At 35.8% G+C, this 8,837-nt stretch overlaps 1 protein-coding gene across 1 annotated transcript in view; it reads left to right on the forward strand.

Moving 5' to 3' along the window:
* The window catches only part of ITGA1 (integrin subunit alpha 1), a 169,189-nt gene that overhangs the window by 2,960 nt on the left and 157,392 nt on the right, over nucleotides 1-8,837 (forward strand). The window lies entirely within an intron of this gene.

Below are 8,837 nucleotides of genomic sequence, written 5' to 3' on the forward strand. Positions count from 1 at the left end.
GAAATGAAAACTCCCCCATGATATCCAGTCATATTTCTTTACTTTCTACATAATCCTCATGCTCATTTTGCTTCTGTGAATATACTCTTGTTTTATATATCTAGAAAAGAACGCCACCCTTCCTTTCCACCACCCCCTACCATCTCTCTGGCCTTCAAAGCTGGGTTTGTATCACAACAAATCACCACCCTCTCAATAAGCTTCCCACTGGATTAAGAATTGTCTTGTATTCACTTTTAACAATATTTTTAAATGATTGGTCAACAAAGATTATTTTATGTATGTCAAAGTCCCAGAAAAAAAAAAAAAAACTAGTGACACAAAGGATTTAACTGAAGAAAGTTTAGTAAAGAGACTGTTTACAGAGGTGTTTGAAGAACTGACAAAAGATGGTGGCGCACCTAAGGACAAACAATAGTGAGAAGAAACATCTGAATCAACAGTAGGAAGAGAAGCCATTACCACTCTTAGGCCTGAGGAGGTAGCAATGTCAGGCTGACTGGGAACTCTAGCTGTGGGAGAGGGGCTATTGGATAGGAGCTGGGACATAGGAAGAGGAATGCAGCTAGAGCCAAAATTGAAACCCAGACAGGAGGAAGCAAGAGAAATAAATACCCTTTCTTTTCTTCCCACCCTCTAATGTCTTGCCCAGCCCTCTCATTGGCCAAGTCCAAATGGCAGAATTAAACCTCCTGGGAAATAGGGTTAAGACATACAATAACCGAAAAAAATAATAACACAACGTAATGCTGAAAGGCACATATTTATTGGGAACATATTATGTGTGAGATCTTGTGCCAAAACTTTGCATGCATTATTTCACTTTAATCTAAAAAGAAGGGCAATTTTAGAATAGTTATCCATATATTAGAGGTGAAGAAACCAAAATGGTAAGAGATTAATTTGTCTAAAGTGTGATGACTAGTAAATGGCAAAGCTTGTGCTCAGCTTAGATCTCTGATCTCAAATATCATTCTGTGAAACAATATGCCATACAGTCTGTCAAAATGCTAGTCCATTTCTTTCTTGCTCAACTCTCTGAACGTTAGAGCCACATATAATTGTCTAAAAGACTTTGATAAGGACCTAATTAATGATGTGTCTGATATTTTCATGACTTTTTGGTATATAATGAAATTAGATGATGTCCCACCCTACATTAATCATAACTCAAAATAAGACTGTTTCTCTGAATATTAAGAATATACAGAATTGAATTATATGTCTCTCTTCCCTAGAAACATTTTAGTTAGCCTAAAAACAAGGTGTCTTCCTTTGTGACTTTTTTCAGTTAGGATTTCCTATTCAAAATGAAGTCTAGGAGCACCTGTGTGGCTCAGTAGGTTAAGCATCTGCCTTTGGCTCAGGTCATGATCCCAGCACCCAAAAACACCACAAAACAAAATGAAGTTCAGTGAGGTGATGGCTGAATATGGAAATCAGACACTTACCAATGACAAAAAATGACTTCCAGGGGCATACAATGGACTGTCAGAATTACTGAAGATGGTGAAACTCTTTAGTCATTATGATATTTGTAAAGGTAGCAGTAAATTTATAGGATGTTTGTTTAATAAATAGGCACTGAGAGTAGCAATGAAATATGTATGTTTAACTAGTGCCTGTTTTTCTTCCCTGCTGTTGTGGTGCTGTTTTGATGTGTAAACTCTCGTGCCACAGCTTATAACTGTTGAGTTTACTTCCTTAAATGGATGCTCCTCTGCCCATTCTCCTCCACCTCCAACCCAACAAACTTCCTATTAGATTTAGAACTTGCTTAAATTTCATATGCCCCTTAAAATATCTTATAAAGTAGCTCATGTTTAAAACATATCCAGAAAATTAGGGATCAGAATGCTTTTATTTACCTACACAATCCTTCTGTTGTATGAAACACAAAATAGTGTATTTGAATTCATTTTTAAAAATTGAGATGAAAGATATTTGGAATTGTTGCCACAATACTAAAATCAGAATACATTGCCTATACAGAGTGGTCTGTGACTGGAGAATTGTATTCATTCTCAAAGCAAGTACAGAAGAGTATCAAGAGATGTAAATGAGCTGAATATATTCCTGTCAAGATTACTGAGTTTCTTTTAGCTCTTCTGTTGTACCAGCTCTGCCGAAGTCTCCAGGCCTTTGCATAAGCAGTTACTCACACTTCTTGCTTACCCTCAAGTCCCCACAAGAGCATCATTTCCAAGAAACCCACTGGGATAAATTGGTCCTCCTCCCCCAGAAACATGTAAGTCCCTACCATCTTTGCTTTTATACCACATGATACGGTAATTAAATATCTAACTTCTGTCTTTCCAGCTTGCTATATGCTCTGTGAGGGTAGAGTTTATTATCCTTAGCATCTAAGAATAATAGGCACTTGAAAATTTGTTATTGATGAATCCCGAAAGATATAGACAAACTCATAAAATACTTAAGAAATCAATCAGATTGTCTCTTCTAACTGTATCCTCACCTAGAAAATATAAATATATATATATTAGATATGCATATGCATATCTAATTGAATGAAAGACACCATCAATTGAATAATGCATCATTTTATTCACTCCTAAGGAAAAAAAGTGCTGCCAATCCGATTATAACTGTTAGATTGTTAGATACCTCCTAGTTTCAGAGATCTTGAAAAGTGGGAAAATGTGTATCTGAAAATTACAAACATAGCATACTATAAATCTACCTGGTAATTTTCTATCATATTTCTTTGTATTTTAAAAACCTGCATCATAAATTTTCAAACATACTTCTACATACAAATGACACTCTTTTGGATACAACGATATGAATGAACATTGTCCCTCTCCTTGGTTTTTTTTCTGTCTCATGCAGGGGATAATTGCTCCTCTGTCATCAGCAGCCTCACTAGATCCCAAGAATGAGATACTCTGAATACTCTGCCTCAGAAGAAATGTGACAATAAAGTAATCAAAATGTTCCAGTTGCAGAGGATCAATGACTAGCTTTGGCAAACCCTAAATTTATATCGTAAATGGTGATTAGTGCTAGAGCTATACAGATATAAACAGACCTAGTTTTTACCTAAAGTCTTCAATTTAAAAGGAAACAATTTAAAAGGAAAATGAAAAAGTCAACTAAGTATTTTTTTTTAAGATTTTATTTATTCATGAGAAACACAGAGAGAGGCAGAGACATAGGCAGAGGGAGAAGCAGGCTCCCCGTGGGGAGCATGATGCGGGACTTGATCCCATGACCCTAGAATCATGACCTGAGCCAAAGGCAGATGCTCAACCACTGAGCCATCCAGGCACCCCAAAAGTCAATTAAGTCTTAAAAGGAAATTAAATATAGCACTGGTTGGTACTAAGAATTCACTTGATGTGCAAAAACATTAATATTGTTTTATCTGAATAGATTTCTATAAAAAACAAATGAGAAAGCTAATTTTTAAAATCACTATAATTTAAAAAATAAATAAATAAATAATAAAATCACTATAATTCAAATAACTCAGATAAAAATAATAACTCATATTAAAAGTGACAACATATGCTTTTTATATAAATTATATGAGATCTGCTGAAATCAATACAGATTCTTAAATTTGAGTAGGATACCTAGATCACATTAGAATGTCCAATGATTACAATAAATGGACTGGATATTTTATTACAAATCCTATAGTCTTAATATGAATTAAAAATTACAATATACTTTCAAAATTATTTTGTTAGCTATAACTTTACTTTGCCTTATACTAAAATTCGAAAACACATGGGTATTAATCAGTCCTTAAAATTATACATTTTATTGTAATATTATTGGTAAAATAATCCTGTATAGGGATACACACAAACAGAAACACACCCAATGCATGCACACTTTTTTTTCATTTCCTTAAATATCGTTTACGTTAGCAGTAACTTACTTAACTTCTAAAATATCCGTTCTTTTCCATTTTTATTCATTATGATGATAGGCTACTCTTGGCTAATTGCACATTTCTATCCTTCATTGCCAGATCATGCTGCCTGAATCTTGACATGATTCAAAGGGGTAAAAGAAATCTACAAATGCCCTTCAAGCTCCATGATTTGGGGTTTGTGAATTCCATATTGAAAGATTCTAAAAACAGGAAGCGTTTAGTTTTCCCTCATTTGCTATCAAAACAGCTAACCTGCATAGCTTAATCATTGTATTTATATCCTTATTTATCACAAGGAATGAAAAGGTCTTCTCCTAATCAAGAAGCACCTTTCATTGTTTTTTTAATTTATTTTATTTAATTAATTAATTTATTTTTTATAAATTTATTTTTTATTGGTGTTAATTTGCCAACATATAGAATAACACCCAGTGCTCATCCCATCAAGTGCCCCCCTCAGTGCCCGTCACCCAGTCACTCCCACCCCCGCCCACCTCCCCTTCCACCACCCCTAGTTCATTTCCCAGAGTTAGGAGTCTCTCATGTTCTGCCTCCCTCCCTGACACTTTTGTTGATAAGATTTTGTTTATTTGATAGGAGGTTTTTTATTGTTTTGCGACAATTGCAAGTAAGTATTTTTAATCACAGGAACCTTAGATAGTAACAGTACAAGTTCCTTCAAAACAAAAACAACTTTCCCTTTTGCCTTCTCCCCTTTTCCCTGAATTAGCTGCATACTTCTTCCAGTTGTCCACTTAGCTTTACTTGTGGAGGTCACATGGGCATCTTTGTACAATGTGAGGTTAGCACATTCTCTTTACATAAATGATTGCATCTGTATTGGATATTCATAATCACAGCTCTGGCTTATTTTGTAAAGTTCATTTTCTAAACAGGCATAATAAAACTGTCATTATACATTATTTACAACATTTTAAGATCTTTTCCTTAGTAAGATGTGTTTAAAATAATTATTTTTCTCATCCAAGCATGGGTATCTCAAAAATTGAAATAGGTTTTTAGAAACTCACCGTAAAAGTAATCTGCTCTTTAAAATTTCAGTAATATTATAAAACAGTGTTTTCCTAATTTTAAGATGCCTGTGATAGACAAGTTAAAAAATTTGCATTAAAGGAGAACTAACAATTACGCATTCTTTCATATAATAACTATGCTTATATATCCAACAGTTGCTGTACTGGGTTTCAGGAATGCGGACAAATAAAATGTAGTGTCTGGCCTTAAGAGGCTCACAGTCTGAAAAAGACAACAGACAAGCAAAGAAGAAATGATGGGAGGAGTTTCCAACATGCTCTAAGCAGAGGGAAAAAATATTAGTATGTGTTGCAAGAAATTTAACTCTTGCAAAAAAAAAAAATACTAGAGCAAGAATATTTATACATCCCCTACTGTGTGCTAAGCCAGGGTATTCAAACAAGATTTCCATTTTTCAGGAGCCCGTACCCCTACTGCTGTCATACAAACCATTTGTAACATACCATTATAATAGGAAGAATTGTATTCCAGTTCACCAATGAGGTACATGAATTCATGCACTAGGGCTGACCTAAGGTTTCCCTGGAGAAGAGATGCCAGTATAAATAATGGTACCAAACAGATTATCCATCAGTCAACTTTATTGAATCAGTTATTTTTCTAAGGCTGAATAATTATGATCATGTTAAAGTGAGTCCTTTCCCCTTGCTTTGTCTGATCCAGATTTCTAGCTTCAGGTCAGGCATTCTTAGAGATACACCACAGTATCTCACATGTTTATAGAACTCTACAGTTTACAAAGTATCATAATCTCATTAGAACCTTATAAGGGTTATCAAATGAGAGTGGAAGGGAAAATAATCTAATTTACAACATAGAATGAAAAGTTCAGGTTTGTAGATGTTAGGGGGCTTATCTAAAGTTGCTATAATCTAGCTAGAAAGATCAAGACTCATGACTGCTGACTCTTGGTGTGCAATTATTAAACTTGGTATTGATCTTTTACCACTGCAGTGGGCCTAAGGAACAATCAAATTCAAAAGGTACTATGAAAAATTGAAAGTAATTGAAAACGCCAAGTGATTTACAGATTTTCTTTAAATCCTGTTGGTCCTAGCAAATCAGATGTTCCCCACTTCCAGGCTCATATTATGAGTAGTGTTTTACTCTTTTTTAAATATTTTTACAGCATAATCTTGAGACAATTTTAATTATTGAATTCAATACCCTCTATTCTTAAGTAAAAGGAACAGCATTTCTAAGAGACTAAGGGCTGCCAAAAGTTAGTAAAAACAATTGACAGGGTAAGAATTACAATCCAGGATGTTTGACTTCTAGCCCAGTTCTCTTTTTGAGACACTGAAATTATATCAAATAGATATTCTTAATTCTAGAGATATTTTTTTTAATTCTAGAGATATTAATATAAATAAAATAGAAAAATATAAAGCTACTGATATAAATTCTATTTTCAGAGAGCCAGTAAGTAAATATAAAATTATAATTTAAAGTAACAGCTAAATCATGGTTTTCTTTCCTCATGATTTTGTGTATTTTGGTAAAGAATGAAAATGCTGCATACTGCTATTACATAACTGCTATAACTACAGCAGTTTTAAAATAGGATTACTTCTTACATACCATTATTAAGTGAACCATAGCTGATTACAAAATCATGACTTAAGAACTCTGTGATGATGTTCATATAGCTGCCACACTTTACACCTGATTCACTAAGCTTATCGTTGATATGTAAGTGCCTACTATGTGCAAGGGACTTTTCAAGATTCAGTGGAAGAATGAGGGTGAATCCACCAAGAGCTGAATACGAAAGAAAAAACTAATATTCCAATTAATATAATGCATGATTTCAAATGTGAGATAACATTTAAGCTAGTGCTTAAAAAGAAGTAGGATTTATGGAGACAAGAGTGAGAGGCAGTGACATTTTAAGTAGAGAGAATGGCAGAGTTAAGGGCAACAAGTAGACAGTTCCCAGGATATACGGGGAACAAAGATTACTCCTGTGGAATATAGGATGCTGGAGGGCTCAAGTGGAAAATAAAGTTTGTAAGGCAAAATCATGGAGGCCTTGAATGCTAGAGAATTGAATTTTAATTAGTAGGGAATGAGAACTCCAAATAACTCCAAATAAAAATGTAATTAGTCTGGAAACAGTAAGTGACCACACAAAATCTGGGAGAAAACATCTGATTGTTCAACAGTAAGCTACAATTACTAAAAAAATAGTTCCATTTCAGATCAAATAGTAATTCTATGAAAAATTTTGTTCAATCACTGAAGCCCATTTATGTTTAAAAAGACAGCTTAGGAGGATCCCTGGGTGGCTCAGCAGTTTAGCGCCTGCCGTAGGCCCAGGGCGTGATCCTGGAGACCCAGGATCAAGTGCCACATCAGGCTCCCTGCATGAAGCCTGCTTCTCTCTCTGCCTCTCTCTCTCTCTCTCTCTCTCTCTCTCTCTGTCATGAATAAATAAAGTCTTTAAAAAAAAAAACAGCTCAAAGTAGTTTACCCTATGATTTAAATACACTTTTTAAAAGAACCACAGAGGGATCCCTGGGTGGCGCAGTGGTTTGGCGCCTGCCTTTGGCCCAGGGCGCGATCCTGGAGACCCGGGATCGAATCCCACATCAGGCTCCCGGTGCATGGAGCCTGCTTCTCCCTCTGCCTGTGTCTCTGCCTCTCTCTCTTTCTCTCTGTATGACTATCATAAATAAATAAAATAAAAAAAATAAAAGAACCACAGAATTAACAGTTAATGGGGGTTTCCCACAGGTTTTAAAGTGTAGAAATATGTGCATAGTTTTCTAAAGTAGAATACTGGATTTTTCTCAAGGATTGTAATGGTGACCTAGACTGGATGGAAGGAAAACTAGGTTGAATGGAGGAATATAAAGATTTTTTTTAAAGTAATGAAAGCAAGAAAGGGACTGTGCCTTTCAGATCCTCTGTTAGTTCCTAAGCAGTGTGTCTTTAACTAGTAAGAGTGACAAGAAGTGGCAGTGAATGACAGCACATAATTTGTGATTGCAGAGACGATTTTGAGCATCCATAATATAGTTTGCAGACTGGATAGAGGAGAGGGTGTGGAGTTAAGCAGGTCTGAATTTAAAAGCTGGTTATGTGATCTTGAATTCATTTATTTCCCCGTAATTCATTTTCTAATCCACAAAATGAGGATAACAAATATTTACAGAAGAGGATTAGAAGACTATAGGAAAGTACCTGGTGAATATTCAATAAATGATAGCTCTTCAATAAAAACTTAACCCTTATTAAGATCCTACTGTATGCCTGCCATTCTGATTCTGTGGTTTTTAATCTTTGTCAGGCTTTGCAGAGAGGTAAATTCTACTTTCAAAAAAGTGATCAAGGAGCAACTCAAAGTACTTCTCTTTCCTAGTTATTAGTAAATGTCCTTTGGAGAGGCAACCCATCTTTACGCTTTAGTGCAATCAGTTCCTTACTCAAAAGTTACTGGGTTTTCTTGGAAGTGGAAGAAGGGGGCTTTTTCTATTCAGTGATCTTGTTAAGAGGCAGTCCTCACTTTTCAACCTCTCGCCGCCATAAAACGCCAAGTGATTTACAGATTTTCTTTAAATCCTGTTGGTCCTAGCAAATCAGATGTTCCCCACTTCCAGTACCCTCAGCCCTCCGCTAGACGTTAGCAGTGAGGGTCAGGCCCTAAGCTTTGCGGCCCAACCCCAACCTAAGTATTTCACAGGCTCCTGAGCTGCGTGAAGCGGAGACTGCCAATTTTGGATTCTGGGATTCCCAGGACACCAGGGCAAGCAACCGAGAGGTCCACCCAGGGGTAAATTCCACAGATGGTTTCTTCTGTCTCTGGGGTCAGGCCTTAACGTCTGGGGAAGTCGGTCCCTGCAGACACCGTAACTAAGCGCGGCAAAGAGCTGGG

Source organism: Vulpes lagopus, chromosome 3, assembly GCF_018345385.1.
Source record: "Vulpes lagopus strain Blue_001 chromosome 3, ASM1834538v1, whole genome shotgun sequence".
Taxonomy (NCBI): domain Eukaryota; kingdom Metazoa; phylum Chordata; class Mammalia; order Carnivora; family Canidae; genus Vulpes; species Vulpes lagopus.